This window comes from Triticum aestivum, chromosome 3A (assembly GCF_018294505.1).
Source record: "Triticum aestivum cultivar Chinese Spring chromosome 3A, IWGSC CS RefSeq v2.1, whole genome shotgun sequence".
Lineage (NCBI taxonomy): Eukaryota > Viridiplantae > Streptophyta > Magnoliopsida > Poales > Poaceae > Triticum > Triticum aestivum.
The window spans coordinates 740,780,478-740,799,922 of record NC_057800.1 but is presented as its reverse complement, the minus strand read 5'-3'; the positions used below and the strand labels follow the sequence as shown (position 1 = coordinate 740,799,922).

At 44.6% G+C, this 19,445-nt stretch overlaps 1 pseudogene; it reads left to right on the top strand.

The window, feature by feature from the left end:
• Window positions 1-1,602: 1,602 nt before the first annotated feature.
• LOC123059637 (uncharacterized) lies at window positions 1,603-8,085 on the top strand (annotated as a pseudogene).
• Window positions 8,086-19,445: the final 11,360 nt, after the last annotated feature.

Below are 19,445 nucleotides of genomic sequence, written 5' to 3'. Positions count from 1 at the left end.
TGCGCCCCCTCCCTTTGGCCAGCCCTAGGGAAGGAAAACGGGGAGGGCTAGCCCCTACTGCCTTTCCCTCTGATGGAAGAAAGGAAAGGGGGGGGCACCCTCCTCTGCCTTTCCCCGCACTCCAAATAAGGAAAGGGGGGGGGGGTGGTGGCTTGGAAGGGATCCCAAGTAGGATTCCTCCTACTTGGGCGCCTCCTTTGGCTGCTCCTCCCTCCCTCCCACCTATATATATGTGGGAGCGGGGCGCCTAGCACACACCAGACAATTGTTTAGCCATGTGCGGTGCCCCCCTCCACCGTTTACACCATCGGTCATATTTTCGTAGTGCTTAGGCGCAGTCCTGCGGAGGTCACTTCACCATCACTGTCACCACGCCGTCGTGATGACGGAACTCATCTACTACCTCGCTGTTTTCCTGGATCAAGAAGGCGGAGGACATCACCGAGCTGAACGTGTGCTGAACGCGGAGGTGCCGTACGTTCGGTACTAGATCAGTTGGATCGCGAAGAAAGTTCAACTACATCAACCGCGTTGTGAAACACTTCCATTTACGGTCTACGAGGGTACGTAGACACACTCTCCCCTCTCGTTACTATGCATCTCCTTGATAGATCTTGCGTGTGCGTAGAAATTTTTTGGTTTTCCATGCAACATTTCTCAATAGCGGCATCCGAGCCAGGTCTATGCGTAGATGATATGCACGAGTAGAACACAAAGAGTTGTGGGTGGTGATAGTCGTACTGCTTACCACCAACGTCTTATTTTGATTCGGCGGTATTGTGGGATGAAGCGGCCCGGACCAACCTTACATGTCCACGCACATGAGACCGGTTCCACCGACAGACATACAACTAGTTTTTCATAAAGTTTGCTGGCAGGTGTCTGTTTCTCCTACTTTAGTTGAATCGAATTTGACTACGTCCGGTCCTTGAAGAAGGTTGAAACAATAAAACTTGATGAAACACCGTTGTGGTTTTTGCGTAGGTAAGAACGGTTCTTGCTAGAAGCCCATAGCAGCCGCGTAAAACTTGCAATAACAAAGTAGAGGAAGTCTAATTTGTTTTTGCAGGGCATGTTGTGATGTGATATGGTCAAGATATGATGTGATATATGTTGATGTATGAGATGATCATGTTTTGTAATATCGACAACCGGCAGGAGCCTTAGTGTTGTCTCTTTATTGTATGAAGTGCAAACGCCATGTAATTGCTTTTCTTTATCACTATGCGTTAGCGATAGTTGTAGAAGCAATAGTTGGCATGACGACCTCGACGCAACGACCCTACGATGGAGATCAAGGTGTCAAGCCGGTGACGATGGAGATCATGACGATGCTTTGGCGATGGAGATCAAAAGCACAAGATGATGATGGCCATATCCTATCACATATTTTGATTGCATGTGATGTTTATATTTTATGCATCTTATTTTGCTTAGATCGGCGGTAGCATTATAAGATGACCCCTTCACTAAATTTCAAGATAAAAATATTCTCCCCGAGTAATCACTATTGCCAAAGTTCATCGTTTCGAAGCACCATGTGATGATCGGGTGTGATAGACTCTACATTCACATACAATGGGTGTAAGACAATTTTTGCACATGCAGAATACTTGGGTTAAACTTGACAAGCCTAGCATGTACATACATGGTCTCGGAACACTAGAGACCGAAAGGTCGAACGTGCGTCATATAGTAGATATGCTCAACATAGAGATGTTCACTATTGATGACTACCCCATCTCACGTGATGATCGGACTTGGGTTAGTTGATTTGGATCATGTATCACTTAGATAACTTGAGGGATGTTTATTTAAGTGGGAGTTATTTAGTAATTTGATTAATTAAACTTAATTTATCATGAACTTAGTCTTATAGTTTTGCATGTCTATGTTGTAGATCAATAGCTCGTGACATAGCTCCCCTATATTTTTGATATGTTCCTAAAGAAAACTAAGTTGAAAGATGACGGTAGCAATAATGCGGACTAGGTCCGTAATCTGAGGATTATCCTCATTGCTGCACATAAGAATTATGTCCTTGATGCACCGCTAGGTGAGACCTGTTGCAGGAGCTGATGCAGACATTATGAACGTTTGACAAGCTCGATATGATGACTACTTGATAGTTTAGTGCGCCATGCTTTACGGCTTAGAATCGGGGCTTGAAAGACGTTTTGAACGCCATGGAACATATGAGATGTTCTAAGAGCTGAAATTGGCATTTCAGACTTATGCCCGTGTTGAGAGGTATGAGACCTCTGACAAGTACTTTGCCTACAAGATGAAGGAGAATAGCTCAGCCAGTGAGCATGTACTCAGAATGTCTAAGTACTAAAATTTCTTGAATCAAGTGGGAGTTAATCTTCGAAATAAGATAGTGATTGACAAATTTCTCTAGTCACTATCACCAAGCTACTAGAACTTCGTGATGAACTATAATATGCAAGGGATGACGAAAATGATTCCCGAGCTCTTCGCGATGCTGAAATCGGCGAAGGTAGAATTAAAGAAAGAGCATAAAGTGTTGATGGTTAACAAGACCACTAGTTTCAAGAAAAAAGGTGAGGAAAAGAAAGAAAACTTCAAGAAGAATGGCAAGCAAGTTGCCACTCACGTGAAGAAGCCCAAAGCTGGACCCAAGCCTAAAACTGAGTGCTTCTACTACAAAGGGAATAGTCACTGAAAGCGGAACTACCTCAAATACTTGGTGGATAAGAAGGTTGACAAAGTGAACAAAAGTATATTTGATATACATGTTATTGATGTGTACTTTACTAGTGTTCATAGCAATCCCTGGGTATTTGATACCGGTTCAGTTGCTGAGATTAGTAGTTCGAAACGGGAGTTGCAGAATGAAGGGAGACTAGTTAAGGACGAGGTGACGATGTGTGTTGGAGGTAATTCCAAGGTTGATACGATCACCATCGCACACTCCCTCTACCTTCGGGATTAGTGTTGAACCTAAATAAATGTTATTTGGTGTTTGCGTTGAGCATGAATATGATTAGATCATGTTTATTGCAATACAGTTATTCATTTAAATCAGAAAATAATTGTTGTTCTGTTTACATGAATAAAACCTTCTATGGTCATACACCCGATGTGAATGGTTTATTGAATCTCGATTATAGTGATACACATATTCATAATATTGATGGCAAAAAATGCAAAGGGTACAATGATAGTGCAACATACTTGTGGCACTGCCGTTTAGGTCATATTGGTGTGAAGCGCATGAAGAAACTCCATGCGGTTGGATTTTTGGAATCACTTGATTATGAATCATTTGATGCTTGCGAACCATGCCTCATGGGCAAGATGACTAAAACTCCGTTCTTCGGAACAATGGATCGAGCTAATGACTTGTTGGAAATAATACATACCGATATATGCGGTCCAATGAGTATTGAGGCACGCGGCGGGTATCGTTATTTTTTAACCTTCACAGATGATTTGAGTAGGTATGTGTATATCTACTTAATGAAACACAAGTCTGAAACATTTGAAAGTTCAAAGAATTTTAGAGTGAAGTGGAGAATTATCGTAACAAAAAATAAAGTTTCTACGATCTGATCACGGAGACGAATATTTGAGTTACGAGTTTGTCCTTCATTTAAAACAATGTGAAATTGTTTCACAACTCACACCACCTGAAACACCACAGCGTAATGGTATGTCTGAACGTCGTAACCGTACTTTATCGGATATGGTGCGTTCTATGATGTCTCTTACTGATATACCACTATCGTTTTGGGATTATGCATTAGAGAAAACCGCATTCACGTTAAATAGAGCACCGTCTAAATCCGTTGAGCAAACAATTACTTAGTATTCTCCTGATTGACATCTTCATACTCGCAGTTCTTCATGGACAGCAAGGACTCGCTGCTGTGGCTATGTATGATTGGTCTACTCTGCAGACTGCAAGTTTGGCATGAGATTCGTGTCATGCTGGCAATTCTTTTCTCTTTGCACCACGAAGCACAAACCGAAACAATGCCATGCGATTTCAAAGACTTGTCAGTGCCCCCTTTGATGGGCTAGAGTAACGTGCACAAGAAGACAGTCATTGACCGACTGACTTGGGAGGTCATTGCTGTGCGACCGGCTGGCAACAAGTAGTGGAGTGTGGCCAAATCAACCACCTCGACGTCCACAAGTAAGTAGTGGAGTGTGGCCAAATTAACCACGTCAACGTCTACTGGAGTCTTGTTGTCCGCCATGTCTTGTTAGTTGGGTCAAGTGTCGTCATTTATTTTGACTAACAAGCCACTAAAAAGCTCTTTGGGGCCTCGTTAGATAGTTTTGTCTCCCTATATATATGAAGGAAGGGTGGGGGATATCGCACAACATGGGGCGGATGAGAATGAGGTGCTTAAAGCTTCTTTTACAGAAAGAGAGGCTAATTTTGAGGCTATCGCGCAATGAAACATAATAAGGCACATGGGCCGGATGGATTTTCGATAGCATTCTATCACAAGTGTTGGAAGATCATTAAGGAGGGGGGGGGGGGTCTTATGCCCGTGTTTCAGGATGTGCTTAATGGACAGCTTCATCTTTTTAAACTTAACTTTGGGACAATCGCTCTGCTGCCCAAGAAGGAAGAGGCAGTTCGCAATGAACAATTCAGACCAATTTATTTGCTTAATCTTAGTTCTAAGTTTTTTTATTAAAATGGATACTAATCGTCTCACACAGATTGCGCACTCTATGATCAAGCCAACTTAGACTGACTTGCGAGGTCAATGTTATGGGACCAACAACAAGTATTGGAATGTGGCCAAATCAACCATGTAAACTTCCACAAGTAAGTAGTGGAGTGTGGCCAAATCAAGCACGTCAATGTCTTCTGGAGTCCTGGTGTGTACTTCCTCCGTTTCTAAATATTCGACCTTTTAAAGATTTCAATATAGACTATATACGAAGCAAAATGAGTGAATCTGCACTTTAAAATGTGTCTATATACATCCGTAGGTAGTACATATTGAAATCTCTAAAAGGTCTTATATTGAAAAACGGAGGGAGTACCATTCTTGTTCTCCAGCATGTCTTGTTAGTTGGGACAAGTATCACCATATGTTTCCGCTAGCAAGCTATATAAGAGAAGGCCCTCCTGAACCATTCACTTTACAACACTGTGAAATCCTCAAATACATATACTGATGTCTAAACTGAATCTCAAGTGCAATTGGGAGCTGTGAAAGGGGGTGTGGATCATGAGCATTTTGCCAGTGATCTATGCACTACTCCCTTTGTTGGTACTCGGGTCACGAGGAAAGCTAGCTGCGCTAGCATCAGGAGGCGTAACAAGTTACAACCCTACAGGAGGCTGGGTGCAACCCTCACATGGCACGCTCCACGGTTGCCCAAAGAGCTGTGGAAATGTGAGCATCGGCTACCCCTTCGGCATCGGATCCAGGTGTTCCCGGGGGGCCGACTTCAACCTCACCTACAACGACACCGCGCGTTCCCCTAGACTGTATTTGCGTGATGGCATCACCCAGGTGATTAGCTTTGAAGAATCTTTTCTGGTAGTAACTCCATCACGGCCTCCTTCTCGCATACCATGCCTATGCAACCTGGTGTCAGTGTCTACAACTTGTCTTTGAAACTGCCAATCCAACTGTGTTGCTGCCAAGAAAAACAGGACAGACTATGCATGTATCAGTGAGCATGCCGAGTGCTTTGACGGAAGCCATGGCTACAACTGCATGTGCAGCATTGGCTATACAGGCAACCCCTACTTTCCAGATGGTTGCTCCAAGCTCGACAACAGAGGTAAATCCTCTTTTCCTAATCTGGCGACCAAACATACAACTATTAAGAATTTTGTGCATTGATAGTACATGCTAACTTTTGACTGATTAAACTAGGGTATAATCCAATTCCGAGCAGGGCTGATTGCACCCGTTGGTGTGGTAACGCTACTGTGCAATTCCCATTTGGCTTAGAAGAGGGTTGCTTTGCAAGTGAAGATTTTCACCTCAACTGCACAAATACGACGTCATCAGCTGCCCTGATCTTGTTGGAGGCGAAACAGGTCATCGGCATAAATATTGACGAAGGGACCGTTAATGTCACCAGTCTTGACCAACAAGGGATATACAGCTTGACTGAAAATTTTGTTTTTCCTATTCCTGGGTCATTCTCCTCTGCGCAATGGGTTGCTGCTAATCTAAGTTGTTTAGAGGCCCAACAGAATAGCTCTAGATATGCTTGCGTGAGTATCAATAGCGAGTGCGTGGAAGTAAGTGTTAAAGACCTTGATTCTGTTGATAGTGTCTATGTTGGTTACCGTTGCAAATGCTTAGATGGCTTCCAAGGAAATCCATACATCCAAACCGGTTGTCAAGGTATCGCCCCCTCTGTAGGCTTAAAAATGTACTACTAGCTATCTGTTAACTGCCTAAAAGATAGGTTTACAGATGTATAAAAACATGTGCTATTTCAAAAAGTTGCTTATTATTAATAGACAGTGTTATTTTTTCCTAATTCTAGTTTGTTTTGTCATTCGTGTAGGCTTAATTTAATTGACTGACTTACCTTTGATATTAACTAAATGTTAAATGTTGTACAGTCTTCCGGTTTCCATGTCATAGATTTATCGACCTGCCTTATTAGAATTTTGTTAATTTCAGATATCAATGAATGCCTTCTACCGAGCAAATGTAAAGGGATCTGCCGTAATATGGAAGGAAGCTTTAGTTGTACTGAATGTCCTCGCAAGACTGAGTATGATCCAATTAAAATGCTGTGTACTAAGAGGCAACAACCTCTGCTCTTAGGTAAGACTATTATTGTTCCATTTTTTATAAACAAGTTAGAACGGAAACTTAAAAGAGCTTAATGCCTACAAGTATAATTATTGGGTTGGCTTGTGGTTTCGGCATTCTATTTCTGAGCTTCAGTGCAGCACTTCTCATTCGTAGATGGAAAAGAAATGTTCAAAAGCAACTACGGAAGAACTATTTCCGGAAGAACCAAGGTCTTCTACTAGAAACGTTGATAATATCGGATGAAACTGCAAATGAGAATACTAATATTTTCCCTTTAGAAGAGCTGGAGAAGGCAACAAACAACTTTGATCCTACACGTATCATCAGACATGGGGGCCACGGCATGGTTTTCAAAGGCATATTGTCTGATCGGCATGTTGTTGCAATAAAAAAGTCTAAGATCATTAGGCAGTGTGAGATCAGTCAATTCATTAATGAGGTCGCAGTCCTCTCACAGATAAATCACAGAAATATTGTGAAGCTCTTTGGATGTTGCCTTGAAACCGAGGTTCCACTACTGGTGTATGATTATGTATCCAACGGCTCACTGTCTGGAGTTCTTCATGCAGATGCAAGTGATGGTTTTTCTTTATCCTGGGGCGATTGCTTAAGGATTGCAATCGAAACAGCAGGAGCTCTATCTTATCTCCACTCTTCAGCTTCGATATCAATCTTCCATCATGATGTGAAGTCCTCAAATATACTCTTAGATGTGAACTACACAGCCAAAGTTTCAGATTTTGGCGCGTCCAGATTGGTTCCGATTGATCAGACACACATTGTCACGAATGTGCAAGGTACATTTGGGTACTTAGATCCAGAGTATTTCCATTCCAGGCAGCTGAACGGGAAGAGCGACGTGTACAGTTTTGGTGTGGTACTAGTGGAGTTGCTTCTCAGAATGAAGCCTGTATTTACAAGTGAATCAGGCACAGTCAAAAGTTTGTCAAACTATTTCCTCCAGGAGTTCAATGAGGGAAGAATCACAGATATTTTTAATTCTCAGGTCCTTGAGGAGGCAACTGAGGAAGAGATCGACAGTGTCGCATCTTTGGCAGACCGGTGCTTGAGGTTACATGGCGAAGAAAGACCAACCATGAAACAGGTGGAGACAGAACTACAGACTCTACGGACAAAACGGATGAACTCATCTCAGCCTGATCTGAGAAATGGAGAACAAATGCAACCAAGGTCATTAACTCGAAGGACTAGATCTGCTCGTCAATCGTTTGCACAGCAAGGAGGTAGCCAACGACGCTATAGCATGGAGGCAGAGTTCTTGTCATCTGCTAGCCTACCACGTTAGATGAGGCTATTGAGCTTATAATAATGGATAATTTTCTTCCCTCTTTTATGAACTGTTGCTAGGACTTGTATTACAGGCTAGTTAGGTCGGTACTGTAATAAGCCATGATTTCAGGCATCATGATTATATCAGTTTCTCGGTTGGAATTATGCTTGCTGATACTATATGTAGACTGAATTTTGTTACCCTGAGATGTGTAGTGAATTGCTGTCATATGCATAGTGTTGCTGAGATGTCTAGAACAGATGTAGTGGATTATATTAGCAATGATTTTGAGCACTCATGCCGTCTTGTCGTTGCCACCGTTAGTACACTGCTGTGTTTTCTTGGCGCTTCTTTTAATATAAATATATGGTTCGAGTTTTTTCTCTCGGCGCAAATGTGACAGGCATAAAGATACTTGTTGGGGAAACAGAAGGAGAATGCACTATATAGCCAGCACTAATATTCATTGGGGCACATCACACCGCTGCTGCCCTTCTCCAACTTAATTGTACCTCCAGTGTCACACAGCAAAGGCGTCTGAAGAATTGAATGCGTATTTTGTTTGCCGAAATCGAGGATGTCGAAACAATCTCAGGCATTGGGTTCTCTCCAGTTCTTGAGATGAACCCATCTGTTCCACAAAAATGTACAGATGCTCATTTCTGTTAGTATCGTTTTAGTTGATTCTCTATAAGTATCTACTTTATCTCCAGTAGTGAGATTTTTTACTTTGATGTCTCCACTTGATCTTGAGCTAATAGTTAGCCTTTCAGGATGGATTCAGTTGCTGTTGGCGATCTCAGTCAGTTAGCTTATCTTCCACTGGATGGGACTGAAGATCGCAAGCCGCTTGTCGCTGTTGATGAGTAGGATGGCATCCACCATACAGTTATGCATTCTCCTGATGCCCCTCTGCTAGTGAGCTCCTTTTTTTTGAACCGGGCGTTACCCCTTTTCATTGCAAACAACGGAAATACAACCAGTTTCGAATACAGAGTCAGGGGGAGGGAAAGAGGTAAGGCGAGTTCAAACATTACCAGGAAACCCACTGCCACTCAGGTCGCCGTCGACCCGAGCGCTGTGGGGCGAAAACCTGGCAACACCTACAGTTAACAGAGAGCTAAGTCCCACGACACCCAGAGAGGGTAACAAACCAACACACCAAAAGTATCAACGAAAACAAAAGAGAGAGGAAACTGCTATGAGGAAGATGGCCCTCCCGACAGAACATTCCATCGCCACGTCCTTGAAGCAGAACACCTCCACCACGATCTTTCACGCTCCTCCAATTGGCTGGGTATTGGTTCCGCAAAGTCTCATCAGCTGCATCGTGCTGGTCCTGATCATCTCGGCGCCTGAGCGAAGCTTGTCAGCGTCATCACCCTTCTGCAGTCCTGTCCAGTACAAAAGAAAGGAGCATATAGAGAACACAATTTCAAAGAGAGACTTAATTTGCTTTTTCTCAAAGGTAGCCTTATTGCGAGCAAGCCAGATCGCCCAGCAGGTGGCAGCAAGACCAACAGTATAAAACTTGTCTCCTCCTGGAAGAAAGGAATAGCACCAAGCAAAGAATTGCCAATAGTTATCAGGGCACTTATCAGTACCAATAACCACCCCAATAGATCGCCACACCACCCTAGCGACCGAACAAGTAAAGAATAAGTGCTGTGAAGTCTCAATTTCATTACATAATGAACAAACAGGGTTCCCAGACCAATTCCTATGACGCATCACCTGTCTAGTCAGCACCGCATCTTGCGAAAGTTTCCACATAAATTTTTTAATCTTGAGTGGGATTTTGGCCTTCCAAATCCATTTATAATGGCACCCACTGAGGGGTTTCTCCAGCAACTTATAAACAGATTTGGTACTAAAGTTACCATTCTGGTTCAGACTCCAAACCACTCGATCCTCCTTGTCAGTTAAGGGAATTTTATTAACCGCATCCAAAACAGCCCCCCATTGCTCAGACAGCATAGGAGTAAGCCTTCTTCTAAAAAAGGAAGCACTATCTACATTCAGCACTTGTTTGATAGTACATTCAGGGATGTTGCAAATGTCAAAGAGTTGAGGGTAACTCTCCTTAAACGGAAGCAATCCGTTAATGGAGTCACTCCATACCCTGGCAATGTTACCAGATTCGATGTTGACTTTTCTACCAGTCATGTAAACTTCCTTGACTTTCAGCAAAGCTTTCCAACAGGGGGAGTCAGAAAACCTTGGGACAACATCAGCTACCGTTCTATTCCGCAAGTAGCGAGCGCGAAAGATATCTTGCCACAACCCACTTTGAGTCTCGAGCTTCCACCACCATTTCACCATCAGACTAATGTTTTGCTTGCGCAGGTCTTTAATACCCAGGCCCCCTTTTTCTTTGGATCTGCAGATCCTGTTCCATCTCACAAGATGGTATCTTTTTTTTTTGGTACAGCCTTGCCAGAAGAATCTTCTTCTATGTTTATCCAATCTCTCAATGAACGTTTTGTTCAACAACCACATGGACATATGGTACAACGATAACTGAGTGACAACAGAGTCAACTAAAGTGTGTCTCCCTCCTATGGATGCAGCATTACCTACCCAAGCGTCAAATCTTTTCAAATATTTGCAAACAATGAACTCCCAATTGGAGTTTCTCAAGGTAGTATAACTGACAGACATGCCCAAATATTTAATGGGGAAACTGCCTATATCACAATCGAAGAGGTCGGCATATTGCTTAATCACAGCATCGTCTCCCCCAACAGTCAGATTTTCACTTTTTTGAAAATTAAGTTTCAACCCGGACATCATTTCGAACATATACAGCAGCAACTTCAGGTTGACTGCTTTATCAATGTCATGCTCAAGACAGATAATTGTGTCATCCGCGTACTGAAGTACCGCAACTCCATCAAGGATCAGATCCGCAGCTAAACCAACTAGCAACTTATTACGCTGAGCATTTTTAATCATCTTCGTAAGGCATTCAGCAGCTAAGTTAAATAAGAATGGGGAGTGAGGATCGCCTTGTCGCACCCCTTTCGCACTTTGGAAGTACGGCCCCACACTGTTATTTAACTTGATGCTAACCGTGCCATTCCGAAGGATCTGATTAATCCATCCACACCAGGTATCATTGAATCCCCGCAGCTTGTGGCATTCTAACAGGAACTCCCAGTTAACCTTATCATACGCTTTTTCAAAATCCACTTTCAACACCACCCCAACTTTTTTCTTCACATGAGTGTAATTAAGGATTTCATGGAGTGAAAGCACCCCATCCATAATGTTCCTACCCTTGACAAAGGCATTCTGGACTGGGCTAATTAGCTTGTTAGCATAGACCGAGACTCGGCGATCTAGGACTTTTGTGATGAGTTTATAAGGACAACGAAGCAGGCAAATAGGTCTGAACTGTTGGATTTTGTCAGCCCCAGAGAGCTTCGGGAGTAAAGTGATGATTCCGTAGTTCAACCTTTGAACATCCAGCGTCCCTCGATGAAAGTGTCTAAACAAGGCCATGATATCATCCTTGACGATATCCCAGCAAACTTGGTAGAATTCAACCGGGATATTGTCAGGTCCAGGAGCCCTATTGGGAGCCATATCAAAAAGGGCCTCCTTGACCTCCTCTTCAGAAGACTCTCTGCACAAGTTAGCGTTATCTTCCTCACTAAGTTTTTCCTCCAGAGTCCATGTGTCAGGGTCCATGTGAAATTGGTTTCCAGGAGCTAGCCCGAAAAGTTCTTTATAGAACTCTGTGGCGTGAGCGATCAGCTTATCAGTACCTTCTATCTCCGTGTCCCCCACCTTAAGGGAGTGGATCGTGTTTTTCCTTTTACGCCCATTAGCTATGCGATGCAAGTAATCTGTATTTAAATCCCCTTTGAGCAACCATCGCTCATGCGATTGTTGCAACCAAAAAATTTCCTCAACTAATTTTTTATGCGGTTGGCATTTTTTATGCGGTAATTTTGTGTCAGCAAATTAAATTGATGGAACGGGCACACATGAGCTCGGGGCCTCGGGCAGGGGCGGAGCTACAGGGTGGCCAGGGTGGGCCGCGGCCCACCCTGGGATTTTGGAGCGGCCTATATATCTATGGGTATTTAACTGGGCAAGAAAAAGGTGGCCCAATAACACTAGTCAGCCCTCGTTCAGCCACAGCCCACAAGGCCACGACCCCCTCGTTCCACATCGAGGCAGAGCAGAGGACGCCCTCGTCCCGATGACCGACGCCCGCGCCTCACGCCCTCACCGCCGCGGCGCCGCCGTTCCTCACGGCCTCGCCGGTCGCCGGCCGGATCCCAGGCCGCCTCCCCTTCCCGACCAGCGCCCCTGGCCCTCGGCTCCACCGCTCCCCCGCGCCCCTGCCCTGCCCTTCTACGCCCTTGACCAGAGCCGCGGCCGCCTGGCCCTGCAGCCCGCCCGCCCGTGCCTCCGCCCCCTCCGCCCTCCCTGCAAAGCCGCCGCCCGTCGGTGCCGCTCACCAGCCAGTCTCCGGCCGTCCGGCGGCAAACATCGCAGCAAGCTAGTGTGCAAATCAATTTAAGGTACCGAAACCCCCTATTTTTTGACTTAGGGTTTGCTTTTTTGCACTATACTATCATGAATGAATGAACACATATATAAGTTTGCACATCATTTCTGCCTGAATTAGCTTTATTGATAGAAACATAGTCTTTTCGAGCTATGGTCCATATAGTGTGTACTATGTATGCTTCTTTATACAAAAGTTAGACTTAATTGAGAACTTTAGTGTGTTCGTAAGACCATATTGATCTATTTTTATGTGATATTGGTAACTAGTTAGAACGCCCACACCACATGTCATATTTCTTGTGAAAATTTTTTTTTTTGAGGAGGGGGGGGGGGGGGGTGTCGGACCACCCTGATGTCAAATGCTAGCTCCGCCACTGGTGGTAAGATATACAGGATCAATTGAAAAGTAACTGAAGAGTGCCTGTACATGGGTTGAGGACAGCCCTCATTTTTGCCTGGGGGGAAGGAAAGTGACGGGCGAAGCCCATAATGCGGCGCATGCTCGAGCGTTCTTCTCCTGCTCGGTCCAATGTAACTCCATTTCCCATAAAAAAATGCAACTCCATTTTTACCAAACAACACTTTTTTTAGTTTCCTTGCCCTAGCGAAGCGCGTCAAACAAACACAAACAAAAAGACAACTGTTTGAGATTCGCACAAACACGTATATACAGTCACCACTATAAACATATGCACGTACACTCTATCTACCTCGCTATTGCCTCCCACTGAAAGAATAGAATATTCCCTCTTTATGGGAGACTAAAGTGTTAAATCTGACAGTTGATACCTAAAGATTTTGGGGTTTGGGTAATCACTGTACTCCTAGCCATCCAACCATATAGTGGTTCAATGTTTACACAAACTAAACAAGAAAAAAAAACTAAAAATAAAATAGTGGTCTCTAACTCCAGCCTCAACACCCAAAATTTTCAAAAATACAAACCATTGCCCCCACAACTTTGACACTCCACTAGGACCCTAGATAAGAGGCTTTTTTTGCAAAAATGCCATATGATATATACTAAGTAGTACAAACCCTTAGAAAAACACCCTTACATACATTAGAAAAATACATCCAAATTCTTGGGATGTCGAAATCTTCTTTCTACTGCATCCACCGATGGCGCATGTTGAGAAAAGCTCGTTGCCGCCTCTAGGCCTCCATCTGTGCGGAGCAAATATATTGTACTCGGAAGCTTGTAGAAGCAGCACCCCAAAAGTCATCGATGTAGACTAGAAGACACCGCTACAGAAAAGAAAATGATTGACGGAGCTTGTAGAACGCCCAGATCCGACTAGGTGGACTTGGTGACACAAATCTCACAAGCTCCCAGGTGAGGCCGAGATTGGGAGACTTTTGTTGGTTGGAATTCGAGCTAGTGTACTAAAACGCACAAGCACGTTGTACGCTCCGTAGGAGAACGCCATCGAGACAATCCCGCTAAAGAAAAAGGCAAATCTGAAAATATACCATCCTCCACACGCCTCCGGTGATACGAAGAGGCATCATCAGAATGGGCGCTTGACATGAAGACACCGATGAAGATACCATCGTCACGCCACCGTCGTCCGAAGATCAAACCCTAAATATTCCTAACCATACCTCCATCAAGCCAAAGCACTGGGATCCCCCTCCCTCCCAATGCCGGAGCGACAGATGGAGGGAGAGGGGCGCCTTGGTCTTGCTAGAAAGTTGTAGATCAGCCGTTTTCGCCCTGCCCAGGTTGCATGAGCAGAGAAAAATAACGCCCAACTCAGGCCTAAGTGAGTGCATGGATGAAGTAGCGGATCCCCCAAATCCACAAAATAGGATGAATTACTTCGAAATGTATTGCAAGCATATCAAACAACCCAATGAATAGACACAACCGTAGTTTTTTTTGTTGCAAATAGACTCAATCGCAGCTTGATCATGAAGTGGGTTTACTTGCATCCCTAGGTGAGTGTCCTTTTCGGCCTACCCTAGGACCCGAGCTTGTGATGGTGAAAATGTCGATCAATTCACGTGCTTCATTCATTATTTGGTTGGCACCTCTAGTTAAACTAGATGATGCCCCGCATGTTGCTGCGGGAATGTTTTGCAATATTTTGATGAGGTTTTTGTTATATGAAACATGAATATTTGAAATAATAGTTTTTGAATGAATATAAAAATTAAATGTAAATAACATAATAGAATGGAATTTTCCATGCATGCATGTTTGCATGTTGAGGTGGGTTTTTATTATGCATAGTTCCATGTTGAAGTGGGCCTTTTTCATGCATGTTGAATGATGGGGTGGCATGCTTGCATGTTGAGAGAAATATGTTAGTGGGGGCTAGCTATTTAGATATAGAAGATACCATGTAAACACCTAGGATGCAAGTAAGAATTAGATGTATTTGATACTACGATATGGTTTATATAGCTTTTCGTACCTGCACACGTGTATTCAATTTATTTTACGGATGTTTCATCTTCCTCTATCATTTTCAGAGTTGGATGTTTTCTGTCTTCTTGAGTTGGACTAGTGGGGAAAACGTCATATGTGTAGGACTGAGTGAGGAGAGCAAATATCCAAAGGTGAATATGGTTCTATGCACACCCTTGTGATATTAGATTTGAAAAATATACGCTGTTTTAAAAAAACTAAAATTTTGGGGTACCAAACTTAGCCGACCATTCTACTCACGTGTGAAATCTTGTGAAGCATTGACACCAATGGCACTCTTAGTGAAGAAAATACAATTAAAACCTTATTACTCATCGAAACGGTGTTTTTCAATATAGCTTTGATTTTCTTTTCATTTTTTCCAAGAATACCATGGATGCCAATTCTTCATGAAACTTCATATGCGAGTATATTTATGTTAAAAAAATGAGATTTTGTTTCTAGTACTTTTTCAGAATTTATAATTTATATGGGATGTGTGTGGAAGCATATTCATCATATCCGCCTGCGCGAGGAGTTTTTTTTCTTTCTTTCTATCTGTGGAGGGAAGAAGAGGAGGGATCCCGGAGAGTATGGGCCGAGCAGCACAAGAATTCGTCTTGGCTTTTGTTTGTCAACACACACACTGTGTGACAGACTCAAAAAAAACACACACTGTGTGACAAGGGCCGAATCCGCGGCGACCACCTTCTTCTCTCTTTCCTCCACTCTATCACGGGCGGTCCATGGCCTTCTTCTTCCTCGCCAGCACCTCGGCCGTACAACCCCACCCAAGCTACCAAGAGTTCATTCACCGCCCACCCTGTCCTCCAGGTGCTGCCTCGGTTTGTCTTCCTACCCCTACACTAAGATCCCGCATTGTACCATGGCCCCCGACCGCAACCGCGCGCAGTAGCTCGCCGCCTCCCGGCAGCGAGGCCGTCGAAGAGGAAGCCCAAGCTTCATGGCAGTCGCCCACCCCGTAGCTGTGTTGCCTCCCCACTCCCCACATGTCCAAGTTGGAGTTGCCACTGGGAATTTAGCGGTGGCCAAGCAACCTCAGGCATTGGGTTCTCTTCTGTTCTTTTTTCTTTTACTCTGTCTCGAAGGGTCGTTGGCCGAATTTTATTAGAAAGAAGGGAAGAGTACAACAAGGTCAGACAGGCTAGACGGTCTAGCACTGAAAAGACCTCCAGAGGATGCCACACCAAGGATACAACGCCTCATCGTCCGCGTCAAGCCGCACTACAAGAGGCTTTTACATAGCAAGGTCAACAACACACCCCGCTGCCCTCCAGACTTGAAGATCTTCTCTAATCTGGTCCAAGACTCTGTCGACGCTACTGGCGGTGTGGTCAAAAATTCTAGCATTGCTTTCCTTCCACAACCTCTAGTGGATGAGAATGATGACCGTGTCAAAGTTCCTGCGCATCTGCTTGGGGACCTTGCTCCTGGCCTTCAACCACCAGTCTTCCGTGCTACTGTGGCTTTCATCAGGCGTGATAAAGTTATCTCCTGTTGACAGTTTGAAGCATCTCCACAAATGTTGCGTGTATCGACAATGTACGAACAAGTGCGTACAACACTCTTGCTCAGTCATGCAGAGAGGGCAGGAGTCATTAGATGGCCAGCCACGGCGAATGAGATTGTCCGCAGTGAGGCAGCGCTGGTGCACCACCAGCCACATGAAGAATTTGCACCTAGGCGGTGCCTTTGACTTCCAAATAGGCTTGTTGCAGGCAAAATGGACATTGGCCATGAAAAACATTCCGTAGGCGTTCCTGACCGAGAAGCGCTGATCGTCGGTAAGTTTCCACTGTAGTCTGTCCATTGTAGTTGGCGACAATTGAGTGTCGTGTGTGCTATATCCCATACCTGCAGATATTGTGCTAAAGCCGTAGTGGAGGTACCGCCCCTGATATCTTTGATCCATCTGCTATTATGTAGTGCCTCGTAGACTGTTAGATTGGAGTCTTTCACAAACGAAAAGAGTGCTGGAACCTTTGTAGCGAGGGATCGGTCATCCGGCAGCCAGTTGTCCGTCCAAAATTTTGCAGTGTTGCCGTCACCCAAAGCCACGACACTGGCCGTGGAAAACATCTGTGCCACTTCCTTCTCCACCTGGTCGGGGAACCTCTGCCATGGCCTCTCTACTTCATCCCACCTTATCCATGGCCAGCGGCATCTAAGAGAGGTACCAAAATACCTGAGATTAATGATTCCGAGGCCACCAAATTCCTTAGGACGGCAGACTTGCGCCCAAGGGAGCAAGCAGTGGCCTCCGTTTGTCTCCTCCTCCCCTTTCCAGACAAAACCCCGACACCTTCTCTCAATGATCTTGATCGCCCAAGCAGGCAGGGGAAGTACAGACGAGAAGTGTATTGGAAGGGCCATGAGTACTGAACTTGTCAGAGCGAGGCGCCCCGCTGGCGCCAATAATTTTGGCTTCCATCCCTTCATCTTGCTCGAGTATTTATCAATCAAAGACATCACATCCTGCTTCCTCAACCTGTAAATTGAAAGCGGCAGCCCGAGGTATTTGAGAGGAAAATCTTGGTTTTGGCATTGGAAATGTTGAGCAACCTGAACCGCCAGTGCTTCTCCACATCTAATGCATGTGCTGGTGCTCTTTTGCAGATTGATGCGCAACCCGGAAGATTCCCCAAACAGTTCCAAGATGGCGGAGATCACTTGCAAGTCTGTAGGATCCGGCTTGAGGAAAAGAACTGCATCATCCGCAAAGATAGAGGCTCTAGGAGTCCTACAGTCGAAGCCAAGAGGTGCCAACAGATTTTGACGCGCAACCCATTTCATCATTGCCTGAAGAGAGTCCATGGTCAAGATAAAAAGTGCCGGAGACAGCGGATCACCCTGCCGCACACCACATGCCAAGGTGAACGGATCACTAGGCTCCCCATTGGTAAGTACAGAAGAGGAAGCCGTGCTCAGCAGCCCACAAATCCATGAGCACCACTTAGGTCCGAAACCCCTACACCTCAGCACCTCCAGGAGAAAATCCCAAGATAGGGTGTCTATATGTTCATGTACCGTTGATCCATTTGTTCATGTACCGTTGCTCATTCCAGTTACCCTTTTACTTATCTTGTGTCTATATGTACTTCATCTGCAGTCTTCAGAGTTTTTGCTCTTTGCTCCTTGGACTTGGTTGCAGCTTAATCAATCGACGACGGTGGGACGAAACGTTGGCACCCATGACATGCTATCCGTGACTCGTACACGGACACGGTGACTTGACATACCACATCAGCTTTGTGTTCTGGTCTTTTTTGCACTCAAGATGTCACACACTGCATCAGCTTTGCACTCAAGATTCTTTCTTACATACTTCAGATGTGTAGCCCACCAGATTCTTGGAAAATTTCCAAAATAATCATTGCAAACACCAGTCATGTACATGATTCTTTGTCTGTAGTTTATCTCCAGCAATCACAATGTTTACCCTCTGCTCTTGCTTGCAGCTTGAGCAAGCAGCAGCTAAGTTGGAGATGGACTTCAGTTAATGTTGCTTAGCTCAGTTAGCTTATCAAAAGTTTGTGTTACTCTCCTCTCTAAAAAAAATATTGTTTTACTGTTTTGCTTCTGAATCTGTAAATTCATCTCCAGCGGTTAGTGTTTTTTACGTCGTGATTCCCTCGGTCGCAGGTTAAGCGACCACCGGCTAATGTTGTTGATGGATTCAGTCACTGTCACCTAGCTCGGGTGGAAGATATCAGTTAGAGCATCTCTAGCAGATCTGCTAAATTCCTGACCCACAAAAATACTATACGGCACACCCTAAAACAGATTTGCAGTACCGCACAACATTGGGCGGAACAGATTCCGTAAAATTGTTTCCGGTTAGATGTGGAGCCCAATAGTCAGTAGTTAAGTTTACAAGAAGGTCCCTACAAAATAGCACAACAAACCCTAAATACAAAACCTAGATTACAATTGGGTCCCCAAAAGACCCCAAAGAGGGCACATGAGCATCATATGACCGGAACAAGGGCACAGCAGCGGCCGGAGCTCTTTTATTGGGCCGGAATGGAGCTCAGGAGGCGGCGGCGCCAGTGGTGCCGGCTGCGATGTAAGGGGTTGGCGCTGAAATTTCCCTCCCGCCAAAGATAGAGGAAACTATAAAACGAGAGGAAAAAATGGTGATATAGTGGATGAGTGCCGAAATATACAGCTCCCCGTAAAAAAAATTACAGGACATGACTATATACGGTACCTGTTTGGGACTTCTTTTGTTCTGGTACCGTATATTGGCGGTTATTTTGCGGGTTGGGCGGATATAGTGGCTCTGCTAGAGATGCTCTTAGATTTCCTCCACGAGATGGGGACTGAAGAAGAATGCTAGCTGGCTTCTGGTATTGATGTGCAGGATGGCATTTACAACAGGTTGCATGGTAAGATTCCACCTCGTCCTACTGCCCTG